At 34.2% G+C, this 13,370-nt stretch overlaps 1 long non-coding RNA gene and 1 pseudogene across 1 annotated transcript; both read left to right on the top strand.

The window, feature by feature from the left end:
• The first annotated feature begins 4,903 nt into the window (after nucleotides 1–4,903).
• LOC149898068 (uncharacterized) lies at nucleotides 4,904–6,937 on the top strand. Its single transcript, XR_016458070.1, has 2 exons — nucleotides 4,904–5,443; nucleotides 6,366–6,937. It is a non-coding gene; the product is annotated as an uncharacterized LOC149898068 (long non-coding RNA).
• A 2,400-nt stretch (nucleotides 6,938–9,337) lies between these two features.
• Nucleotides 9,338–11,511, top strand: LOC149898067 (uncharacterized; annotated as a pseudogene).
• The last annotated feature ends 1,859 nt before the right edge of the window (nucleotides 11,512–13,370 follow it).

The raw sequence follows: 13,370 nt of genomic DNA, 5'->3' as shown, positions 1-13,370 counted from the left end.
ATAAACTACTTTTTTGTTAATTTAGTAACAAACAAAAGCGTATCAATATTATTCCCTTCTGTTGAAATTGATATTTATTGTTTTATGGCATTCAAATGCTTTATAAATATAAATTTAAAAAGAATAGAAAAAATTGTGCGGTGTGTCCCATAGACACATAAAACTGAAAGAATAGAATAAATTCGATTGCTCTGGCGGGTCACGAGTGGCTGAATTGGTCAGACATCCGCCCCGGAATGGCGCGAAAGGATGCGGTTTCGAGTCCCGCCTCGTGATCGAATTTTTTCTATTCTTTATAAATTTATATTATTCCCTTCTTTCACCATAGTTTTAATTTTAAAAGATTGTTTCACTGTTATCATAATTTAAGTAAATTTAATACTAAAAGCACAAAAAAATCCCATCTCAATCCTAAAGCACCCTCAAATCAGAATCCTATATAAATAAAAGTCTCAAAAAGCTTAGCGCTAGGTATAGGTGTAGTATTATATTACCTGTGGTATTACATTATCTGTGCTAGTCCGGCCCGCGACGCGTAGAGAATACCAATTACATAGATCCATATTCTTTACGTGCGCGGTTCGTAATCACCTGTCGGCTAACTTGATAAATTATACTGGATTCACTACAGCTAATAAATATTATTTATGCAAGTGATAATCTGCATCTCATTATGTAGAGTGATAAATAAAAAAAAATTATGAATGTTCTTTTATTTTTGTTGCTTTGCTCGGGTTGTAATTGTATGTTAGGTTAATACTTTTTTCTTAAAACTTCTCATAGTACTAAATTAATGCATCTTTGTTACCTTCCTAATGCTAACTCAAGTAAAATATAATTTATAGGTTAATGTTTACACTAAAATAAACGAATTAGAATTATTGTCATGAAATATTTCTGATGGAGTTCCATCAACAAGACACAAATACCTAAATAAAGTAGATATTTAATGTTATTTCAATTGCGATGTTCTTTGATGAGCTCGTTAAAAGTTTCTCTCAGTTGTTTATTTCACTGAATTATAATTTGGAAACAACAATATTTAGATTCAAGGTTACGTGATAACAAACAAAAACCAATCGGGTCTAGATTATACAAAATCCAACAAATAATAAATATTTTAAACGTTTCTCTATCAAAATGACTACCAATACTAGTAAAAAGCTTATCTTTATTCTCCTTCCAAAATTTCTAATCTTATCTAATACTAGCGGTCCGCCCCGGCTTCGCCCGTGGTACATGTTTACGTTTTCTCTACATAAGAACCATCCTCGTACTTCCAGGAATATAATAAAAAAAGAATTATCGAAATCGGTTCAGCCGTTCTCGAGTTATGCATGCGCTTACCAACACATTTTGCGATTCATTTTTATATATAAGAAGAAGATTATGTTCTCTATAAATTCTCTACTTATATTAAATTCTCGTACATAATGTTAGTAACATAATATACAGGGTGTACCAAAAAGTAGTGATGAACGGAAGCTGAGAGGTAGAGGACCTAGAGGGCTATCCGAATCACCCCCATGTATGTTATGCAATTTTTCGTATTTTCGGAGTTATGACGATTTTTTCAATTTTTCACCTATCGCCGAGTACGATGATATTTTCACTCATGCTGACGTCAATAATTGCGGAAGATGCTTGATTTTTTTTGTGTGCTAAGCTGAAAGATAGGCCAATTCAGGATGGTAACATTTACTATCGTTAGATCTTTGAATGGAATAAAAAAAAGAATTAAATGGCAAGAAAGATAAAATTACCCAGTATGTTCACCACTTCAAGGCCCCGTAAAAAAATAAAATCACATAAAAGAAGTTTTCCGTTTGACTTTTAAAAACTTGCTCTATCTGTCAGATAGCTACCCTGGAAATTTCATTTTATTATTCAGAAGGCTTCAATCGAAAAATTTAAATCTAAATGTGGTAAGTGCAAAAATTGAATTAACATGAGGATCATTAAAACCAATAAATAGGTGTTTAATTACCAGAAATTTTTAAAATAACCCCGCTGTTGCTCAATGCAAGTGCGACATCACCGTAAAAAGTTGTCTTTTAAATGTCTGAATGCCCTTTTATCATTTTTAATGGTTTCTTCTGCTACTATGAATTTCCGGGTTATTTCGTCCAAATTGTGGCAGTCTCTCGTCTTTATAGTATCCCCACGGATAAAAATCAATAGGGTTTATGTCCGGGGACCGTGCAGGCCAGGCTAAAGGGCAAAGATACCCTGAAAGATGGATTGGTCGTTGCAGCCTGCGCATGCGCCGGTGAAGCCTGCCTTAAAGCCTGGCCTCCACGGTCCCTCGACCTAAACCCCATTGATTTGTTTCAATGGGAATACTAAAAAGACCTCGGCTACTTGAGAGAATGCCACAATTTGGACGAAATAACCCGGAAATTCATAGTAGTAGAAGAAACCATTAAAAATGATAAAAGGGCATTCAGACATTTAAAAGACAAGTTTTTACGGTGATGTCGCACTTGCATTGAGCAACAGCGGGGTTATTTTAAAAATTTCTGGTAATTAAACACCTATTTATTGGTTTTAATGATCATCATGTTAATTCAATTTTTGCACTTACCACATTTAGATTTAAATTTTTCGATTGAAGCCTTCTGAATAATAAAATGAAATTTCCAGGGTAGCTATCTGACAGATAGAGCAAGTTTTTAAAAGTCAAACGGAAAACTTTTCTTATGTGATTTTATTTTTTTACGGGCCCTTGAAGTGGTGAACATACTGGGTAATTTTATCTTTCTTGCCATTTATTTCTTTTTTTATTCCATTCAAAGATCTAACGATAGTAAATGTTACCATACTGAATTGGCCTATCTTTCAGCTTAGCACACAAAAAAAATCAAGCATCTTCCGCAATCATTGACGTCAGCATGAGTGAAAATATCATCGTACTCGGCGATAGGTGAAAAATTGAAAAAATCGTCATAACTCCGAAAATACGAAAAATCGCATTACATACATGGGGGTGATTCGGATAGCCCTCTAGGTCTTCTACCTCTCAGCTTCCGTTCATCACTACTTTTTGGTACACCCTGTATACGATACTCCTACGAAACGGCTCGACCTAGACCGGCTGGTCTAAGAATCGGACAATATCTATCATATTTTACATCCCCCTAAAAGTTATTATTTACTCTTATGAGTAAGGCAGAACAAAGTTTGCATTAATATGTGTGTTATTTTGCCTCTCTTTCACCGCGCAATAGTTAGGAGTCTAGATCTAGGCTTTTTACCGCAGTGAAAACTGAAATATCTCAAACATCTCAACTCATTCCCATGAGAATTCCCTTTGACACGGACGCAGGCGCGGGCGGAAAGTTCCTCCTGTCATATAATAACTAACTAGTTAAGTTTCTGCAACAGATAGCAAGTAACAGTCAACTCGTATCATGTGACTGTGGCTAACTTTTGTCACTTTTCCCAAGCTTATTAATTTAGGCGCGACCCGCTCGCTCCCGCGGGACCTCCACCATTGATGTAGGAATCTAGAAGACTCTATAAATAATGGTATAAGTTTATTTTTCTCAATTAGGGAATCTATAACCTAACTCTAAGATATATCGTAAAATCGACTGCCTACTTACATTTGTTCTGGTGCAAACATACAAAAAATGGAATACTTGCTGCAACAGAAGAAGATAACTAATGATTATTATAACTTTGATTAGTTTGTAAAGGCGCCATTGTAGATATTATTATCAAAAGATACAAATTAATCTAGACGATATTATACACCGATTTCAAATTTTTCGTATTCAAATCAAACTTTATCTTTCAAAATATGTATAGGTAACTTGAAAAGCACTGTGACGCGATTTTAACTCATCTGCCAAAAGTTATTACTTTTTCTATATTTTCCCTTATCTTTCTAGTATTCTATTTCTGTGTACATTTCGAGCATGAAACATTAAATGACGGAATTGCGTGAAACGAAAATACATTCAGTCCACTATTTACGAGCTTATTTTCTGCTCCGGTTTTTGCGCGTTTTATTCAATTAGCTGAGGTATTGTTAAGTTAACAAAGGATGATTTGGTGCAAAATTATATATTTATTCGTTTATTTTTATAGAGAACAAGCTTTGAATTGCAATTGTACAACACAGGTTATAATTAATAAAATAATAAATAAATCACATTAACTTTACATAACTTTTATTATGACCTCACAACTTAATTATATTACTAAATATTTCACTTTTTTATTATTCTCCTCATGGTTGCCTGGCAGAGATCGCTGCTTAGTGATAAGGCCGCCAATTATGCTACATCTTTCTAGTACCATATTGTTTACTTTTTATTGTTTCTTGTTATTTAATGATTGTACTACAATAAAGTGTAATAAATAAAAATAAATTAATAATTTATTGAATTAACCTCATGTTTTGTCACAGGAAAAGTGCTCTCTGTTCTCTATTTCTCTACTTCGAATATAATAGAATTTTAAATGAATACCTCAAAAATACAAATTATACACAATAAAGGCAATTAGATCGTTTTAATTACAGATTACAAAACAAACAGGCGACCACACATTAATTCGGCTTTCGGCCGTATTACCATAATCCTAAATAAACTTTACTGAATACATAAATCGAGCTCAACAAAATACTCTAACTACATTAATTGTCCGTATTTATGCAAAATGGAACCACTCGACAAATTTCGTTTTTTACTTTTATTGAAGAATACTCATTCAAAAGTGGTCTAAATTCTTATACAAACAAGAACCACATGATTTTTACGTTGGAAACAAGGTATACTAAAAGCAGAAAGGAACCACCAGCAACAACGAATAATACCATATTAAGCAAAACCGAACCACAGCACCACGGGACTGCTTTGTTCAAACCAATAAACGATATTACTATCATGTCATTTTATACAAAACAGATCCACACCTACTTGGTACCATTATACATTACACATATTTCTATTAATAACAATTATTTTTAATACACAAAATGGAACCAGGTTTCTGTGGTATGGTTATGCGTAAAATAAATACATAATTTAATTGTAATTTTTTATTGCAAAATAAAACCACAAGCATTCGGTTCTATTATGCATAAATAAATATTGTAAAACATTCTGAAACCCATCATCGCTATATGGAACCAAATGCCTTGACTTGTTACAATGCTTCTCATCTTTAAACAACGTATTTCATTACTTAAATAGCTCAAAGTGCAAAACTCCAATTTTTTAAGTAAAACGTCGAACATCTGTCAATATAGGTGACATTCAGCGAAGTGGTTCGAATACGTGACGGTGTTTTTTTCCTCCGCGAAGTAAGTTCTATTGTTTTTGTTAATTACCTTTAAAATTAAATGTGAAAATGTTTAGTAATAAATAAATAAGCAAGCAATTGGTAAGAAAAGCATTGGAGACGAACACCGAAGATAATAATGAAGATACAACGGGTAAGTAGTTTTATTTAATGCATTTAAGTACTTATTGAATCTGAGATGCAGGTACGCTTTATCCACTTTTGATTCATTCCCGATTGTGGTGTGATTTTAAGAAGATAGTTCATTTAGTAAGTACAAGAGGAATCCTCTGTGGATTTACGTATTTTAACGACAATGTCGTTGTTCACGAAGGCGCGGCGAGTCGAATTAAGAGTCATTTTGTTACGATTCATCTGTCATTGTGAGATGAAACTACTAAAGTCTAAACCCTGTTTTAAAAATAACTGTCGATGATCTAGGTACCTACCTACTATTTAGATTCAGATTCAGTACAGTACATTCAGCCACATCATTCAGCGCATATAATTATTATTTGTTTGATTTTAAAACTCGCGCGGCTACTGTTTTGACCGGAACAAGGCCCTAGCCTGCGAAATTCAAAATTTTAACAAGTTTATTTAATTTTTTGCTAGGGTTGCCACTGTTGCGTATGATTTTTAGGGTTCCGTACCCAAAGGGTAAAACGAGACCCTATTATTAAGACTCCGCTGTCCGTCTGTCTATCCCTCTGTCTCATGAACCGTGACAGTTAGACAGTCGAAATTTCATATGATGTATTTCTGATGCCGCTGTAACAACAAATACTAAAAAACGCAATAGCAAATGCAATAGCTTAATAAATATTTAAGAAGCTCCCATACAATAAGCCGTGATTTTTTTGCCGTTTTTATAGATAATGGTACGGAACTCTTCGTTGCGCGAGTCCGACTCGCACTTAGCCAGTTTTTTGTACATGGCGCATGTACATACAACATATTCATAGACACGGCTTTATAAGAACTAATAATATTTTGCTGTCGCCATATACCTACCTACGTATAAAAGCCACGCGGCTTTATTGTTTTGATTTAAAGCTTTTTTATTTTTATTACAGAAGATAACGAAGAACCTTATACGTCGCTGCCTCTGGAGAAGCTTTCTTCACCTTCTAGCGATATTCAGTCCATATTACATCTCATTCCACAAGATGCACAGTTTTTATAACGGTCTCATTAGTGATGATGCAATAGAAGACCACATAGATGGACTAGACACGGTGGATTTCGAAATCCAATTTGATGATAACGTCGAATAAACGTCCTATATAAGTATTATTTTATATATTTTATTAATTAAAGCTTTAATGACGATATTATAAATACATAGTTTCATTTATATCATTAAATCCCTGGGATGTGGTTCCTTTTTGTATAAGAGAAAACCTATCAATTGATAAATGTTAAAAGGAACCACATGCACATTTTCTTAATTATCTAGAAAGTTTAAGAATATTCAGTGCAAATTTATATACACATACTTAAATAAGTAATTTATCAATGAATTTAAATAAAATAAATTTTAAATTTACTTCATCTGACAGAGCTGCAAATGTTTTTGTAAATCCTTTGATATCTCAGAAGTGCGTTTTTGCTGGGTGGTTCCTTTTTGCTTAAATACGGACAATTATAATATACAAAACAATGTTTTTTTTTTATTAAACTAAGTGACGATCGAATTTTTTTTTTATTAGATTTAGATTATAACCAATGCTTGGAAAAGATTTATGAAATACTAGCTGTGCCCCGCAGTTTTACCCGTATTGCTCCGCTCCTGTTGGTATCAGCGTGATGATATAATATAATATCCTTCCTAGATAAATGGGCTATCTAACACCGATAGAATTTTTAAAATCGGACCAGTAGTTCCTGAGATTAGCGCGTTCAAACAAACAAACTCTTCAGCTTTGTAATATTAAGTATGTATGTATTTGTTAAGTACATAATATAACACGCATTAATTATAAGAAGATGCATAAGGCCACCCAGTAAGGAGTTGTACCCAGTAACGATTGCGACATCGCGCACACCTGCGGTTCCAGAAAGTATTACGGCAATCACCACCACCGCGACGCTGCCCCGCCGAAGACGATGGACACTCTTGGTTCCAACATTGAACTGGAGGGACGTAGTTAATTAAGTTAGATATAATTAAAATGTAATTTTTTTATTAGAATAAATTATTATTATTAAGTAAATTTCGGTTTTTTTTGCGCCTTCGCGGGTCGGTCAATATAATTGATTCACTCACAGATAAATAGTATTTAAGTAAGTTTGTGTGCTAACTTTAAGAATAAAAGGTTTTTATCAAATGCAAATTAAAGTATTATAAGTAACTGAACAAAGTTATTTTTTATTACTTTTATTTAGGAATTTGCTTATACTAGCTGACTGCTGACATATTATAATAGTCGACATAATTTATTATTAAGTAACATTACTTAGACAGAATTACGCTGTAATATTATTCCGTTCACATAATATTTCAATATCAAGTGGCCCAGATGTAAACAGGACCGCCATCTGTATCCAAACTTAGAAGTTTACATAAATATAGACTTCCATGTTATCTCTCAAAATTGAACCCATCAATAGTGAACTATATTCATTTGATAATTTTGGGAAATCAGTTGTAACATTGTATAAATATTCACTGTTTATTCTGTGGTTGTTAGTTGTAATGTAAAAGCTCACTCGCGGGACTCTTTGCTATAACTATCTATTATCAGTTATTGGTGTTGGCGAAGTGAAAGCAAATAGTTTGAACTCGAAAGTTTATGCTACAAGTTTTTTTGAAAATTATCTACAAAATTCCTCTTACTTGAATATTTCACCAAATCATGAGCATCGAATACAACGAAAAAGTCTGGAAAAGGGCATAACCACGATTTAAACTCACCCGGAATAGTGAAATCCACCTATCAAAGTATTGCACGGTTAACAGCTGTCTCAGTGTTTTTGTGTGAATCAAATATAAATATGTCTAATAAAAAAATTTGTAATATGTGTCGGGAATGTATACCTGATAACTTATTCTTGGAATGCTCCAACAATAAATGTAAGAAAAAATATGATATCAGATGCCTTCAAATGGAATTAACCACCTACACTGAGCTTACTCATGAATTCAAAAAAAAATGGGCATGTCCTCTGTGTGTGTATTCGAATGCTAGACAATCTAATGTTGATAATATTTCGGTAAGGAATGAGAATCCAAAGATAGACGTATTCACAACACCAAAAAGTAATGTTAACACTAAACGCGGCACTAATTCACAATTAACTCCTACCACTATTTGCATGGATTTCCAGCTACTAGAAGAGTTGAGAGGACTACGTTCTGATATAATAACCCGTCTAGATAGCCACGAAAAAACACTAAAGCATTTGCAAGATGTAGTTACACAAACAACAACTGATTTAACTAATATCATTGCAATTATGAAGGTACTTGAAAATAAAATCATCACAAAAATAAATAATCAAAATTGTGAATTATCGCGCGAAATGGAAAATCTGACTTCCTCTCGTTCGTTCGCTGAAACTGTCCATCAGCAAAATAGCCCAAAATTAAGTCACAAAATAACAAGTCAAATTAAAAGTACGAATGTTTTCAATACAAATAAGTGTGTGGCCACTAAACCTGCGACTTTATCGGCTTTATCTATGAATGGATCGGATGTAATCGATGAGCACATGATGGAACAAAGCGCGGATACTAATTTTAAATCAATGCCGTATAAAAATATTCAGCGACGTCAAACCAAGAACTATGTGACTAAAGGTAATAACGAGTCAATTGTGGCGTTGAAGGGCACTGAACGTAAGAAACATTTACACGTGTGGCGCTTACACTCTAATACCACTATTGAAAACATAACTTCTTACGTGCAATCGGTATGTGGTCCTGATGTTTCTATAAAAATTGAAAAAATCAAACATAAAATCGAGAGAGATTATGCATCTTTTATTATCAGCGTACCGGAGCGGATGTTTGATAAATTGAATAAAGCTGAAATTTGGCCTGTAAATGTTGAATTTAATGAATGGATTTGGTTTCGAAAATCCAATAAAAAAGCGAATGAATAAACCAAGTTCTGAGTTTGAAATATTCTATCAAAATACACGGGGTTTACGTACGAAATTGGATAAATTTAGAGTGAATATTGAATTATTGAATGCAGATCTCTTTGCTATAACTGAATCTGGATGTAGTCCGTCTATACAAGATAGAGAAATTATTCCCCCCGGATATCAAATTCTACGTTGCGACCGCAATGACGGACGCAAGCAAGGCGGCGTATTTCTCGTGGCCACACAGCGGTTGGAGCTACGTGAGGTGCGCGCGCCCGGCGTCGCGATAGACTCCTGCGTGTTCGAGATGGTTTGTGCAACTGTACATTTAGGTAATAAAATGTTATTTTTATGTTGTGTTGTATATATTCCTCCAAGTAGTTCAGAAAATGAGTATATGGTATTATTTAAGAAAATTGAGGAATTATGTTGAAAATATGAAAAAGTTATTGTGTTAGGTGACTTTAATCTGTATTCTAGTTCAATAAATATAAATAATTATTATGAATATTTTATGACATATTGTCAATTCACTCAAAAAAATTCAACATGTAATTGTTTAGGTCGACAGTTGGATTTGGTTCTGTGCTCGGGTTTTAGCGATGGAATTGAGGTAGATGCAGCGGATGAAGTTTTAGTGCCTGCGGACGCGTATCATCCACCTCTGACGGTGAGGCTGCGCGCGCGCGCTTCTCCCGCGAGCGCTGCTGCCGCCCCCACCACCCAGGCCGCCTCCGCCGGGTTCACAAATGACCGATTACAATGGAACTTTTATAAGGCTGATTTTCAATTGATGTACGCACTTTTAACGTCTGCTGAGTGGGATCCTTTATATAAAATGGAAGGTGTTGAACAGGCGCTAGATTTTTTTTATGCGAAAGTGTATGATATTTTTGATAGATGTGTTCCCAAGAAAAAACAATTCAAAACAAATATGAGATATAAATATCCGGAGTGGTACACGAAAAATATTATACATGACATTAAAGTTAAGGCTAGGTTACATAGAAAATATAAAATATCCAAACTAAAAACCGATTATGATGCATTTGCTGCATATAGATCTAGAATAAAAACAGCAATAGAGACTGCCCATAAACTGCATAGGGATAAAATTCAAAAACAGTTCAAAAGGGATCCGAAATCTTTATGGCAATATATCCGGTCTAAACGAGGCACGCCGAATCAACCAGTCATTATAGAGGATAACAAACATTTAGACGATGGGGAATGTGCTGCACAATTTGCGAAGTTTTTTGAGTCTGTGTATAGCAGCGTACCACCACGATTAGATGCCAAGGCGGCGGCGGCGGCGGCGGCGACCAGTGGAGTATCTTGCGCACGAGTGCATGTGGAGGCTTTTAGCCAAAAAGATGTAAGTGATGCGCTAAAACATTTGAAGCCAAAGCATTCTGCAGGGCCTGATGGTATACCTGCTTTTCTGTTCAAGGATTGCAGCAGAGTGTTAGTCGAACCCCTTCTCTATATATTTAATATTTGTTTAAAATCTGCTACTTTCCCGGTCCGTTGGAAAATAACACGTGTCATCCCGGTTCCCAAAAATAAAACTGGATCCAGTGTAAGAGATTATAGGCCCGTGGCTGTATTGTCGACACCTGCGAAGGTATTTGAGGCAGCCCTCCATAGTCGAATACAGCAGCAAATCAGACCAATGCTTTCGGACGAGCAACATGGGTTCCGGCCAGCGTGCAGCACTGCCACAAACCTCCTAAGTTTCATGACTCAGTTGATCCCGGCGGTGGATGCTGGAGGCCAGGTGGATGTTGCATATTTTGATTTTCGAAAGGCGTTCGACACAGTCGATAATGACATCCTCTTAAAAAAATTTGCTGAAGTAGGATACACCCCAAAGTTATTAGAATTCTTTGTGAGTTACATGAGAGATCGGCAACAATATGTAGATTACAAAGGCTTTCTATCTGAACCATATTACACTTGGTCAGGCGTGAGCCAGGGAAGTAATTTAGGACCTCTTGGATTCTTATTAATGATTAATGATTTACCGGAAGTGATTAAACACGGGACCTGCTTACTATTTGCGGATGACTTGAAATTATTCATGAATGTGAAAAACTATATGGATTGTAAACTTTTACAGAACGACATTAATAGAATTGTTCAATGGGGTCAGAGCAATAAACTTTATTTTAACACAACTAAATGCTATGTAATGAGTTTCACTCGCACTCGAACACCGCTACTTCACCAATATAATATTGAGTCGAGTTGCATAGAGCGAGTCTCTCAAATACGAGATCTAGGGATATACTTCAACTCTGATTTAACATTCTCTGATCATATTATAAACATTTGCAAAAAGGCTTATAGGAACCTAGGTTTTATATTGCGACAATCACGGGAATTTACCGATATCGGAACTATCAAATCACTATATAATGCACTGGTAAGAAGCCATCTTGAATATGGTTCAGTTGTATGGGCTCCGTATGAACAAAAATATTCGTTTATGTTGGAGCGAATTCAAAATAAATTTTTAAGATATTTATACATGAAACTTTATGCAGTGTACCCATATTATCCTTTGCAGTATCCTACTCTTTTTGTTCTCGGAATGGTAGGATATTACGATTTAAAAGTGCGAAGGGAGTGCCAACTTGCACTGATACTGATACGTATACTACGGGGCAAAGACCAGAACCCGCAAGTTTTACGAAGCATTAGTTTCTGTGTACCGGACGCATATGTATGGAAACGTCGAAGCCCGCCGCTTTTACTTGTTCCCCAGGCCAGAACTAATTTACTGTCTAGAGCCCCTTTGACAAAGGCCATCCATGTTGTCAATGAGGTGCACAGTAAGTCTGACATTTTTTCAAATAATTTGAGTGAATTGACAAAGATTATTTTAAATTTTATTGCTTACTCCTAGTCCCAAAATCTAACATATTATGCAGTGTTAGATTTTACAACTTATTTAAATTGTTGAGAAATGAATGGCTTTATTTAAATTAATGTATTTTTATTGTTTTATTATTTTAATATTGGATTTACAAATGAATTTTATTTTCTGACTATTAATGGAATATTATGTTTTCAATTGGAAATTATCTAAAACTGTATTAAGTGTACATATATCAATGTAGTGATACTGTTATATTATATGTACTAATATTGCGTTTTTGAATTAAATTTAGTTTTTAACTTTTAATTTAATATGTTTTAAATTTGACATTATTAAAAAAAGTGAATTATTCAGCTTTATATATAATGTATTAAATATTAATCATTATAATATTTGACTAGAATATCAAACATAATTGTAGCGGTTGTATATTATAATCTTAATTAATGTAATTTTTTTTTCTTTTTGTATTAATGAATAAATTGTATTGTAAATTTGACCTCCCTATCGCATTGGGTAAACTGTTAATGGTAGGAATGGTTTTGTATAAATAAATAAATAAATAAATAAAATAAATAAATAAACTTTTTTCTGTTAACCAAACCATATTCGGAACACGTGTTTTATACATTACTAGCTGTTCCCCGAGGTTTCACCCGCATTGCTCCGCTCCTGTGGGTCTTAGCGTGATGATATATAGCCTATAACCTTTCTCGATAAATGGGCTATCTAACACCGAAAGAATTATTCAAATCGGACCAGTAGTTCCCGAGATTAGCGCGTTCAAACAACAAACTCTTCAGCTTTATAATATTAGTATTGTAGTAGTGTAGTATTTATGACAAAAATAGATTAGATTAAACTTGACTAGGTATAAATAGTGAATTTGAATCTAAAGTAACAACTCATTTCGTCTTATTCTCATGAGAACGACAAATCCTATATCACGTTTTATTCAGATCCAAATGGCTACATTAAAATTAGTTCTATCCAACAATACATTTTCAACTCTATTGTAGGTACTTCAGGGTACATTTTGCAGTAACAGTGTATTGGAATTGTAGCATTTTGGACTGAAGAGTGGATTAGCTGAGATTATTTGTCGAAA

The sequence above is a fragment of the Colias eurytheme genome, chromosome 23 (genome assembly GCF_061535395.1).
Source record: "Colias eurytheme isolate Ceu_HAF_F1 chromosome 23, ilColEury1 Martin Lab GWU primary, whole genome shotgun sequence".
In the NCBI taxonomy this organism is placed as follows: Eukaryota; Metazoa; Arthropoda; class Insecta; order Lepidoptera; family Pieridae; genus Colias; species Colias eurytheme.
This window is presented reverse-complemented; position numbering and strand designations above follow the sequence as displayed.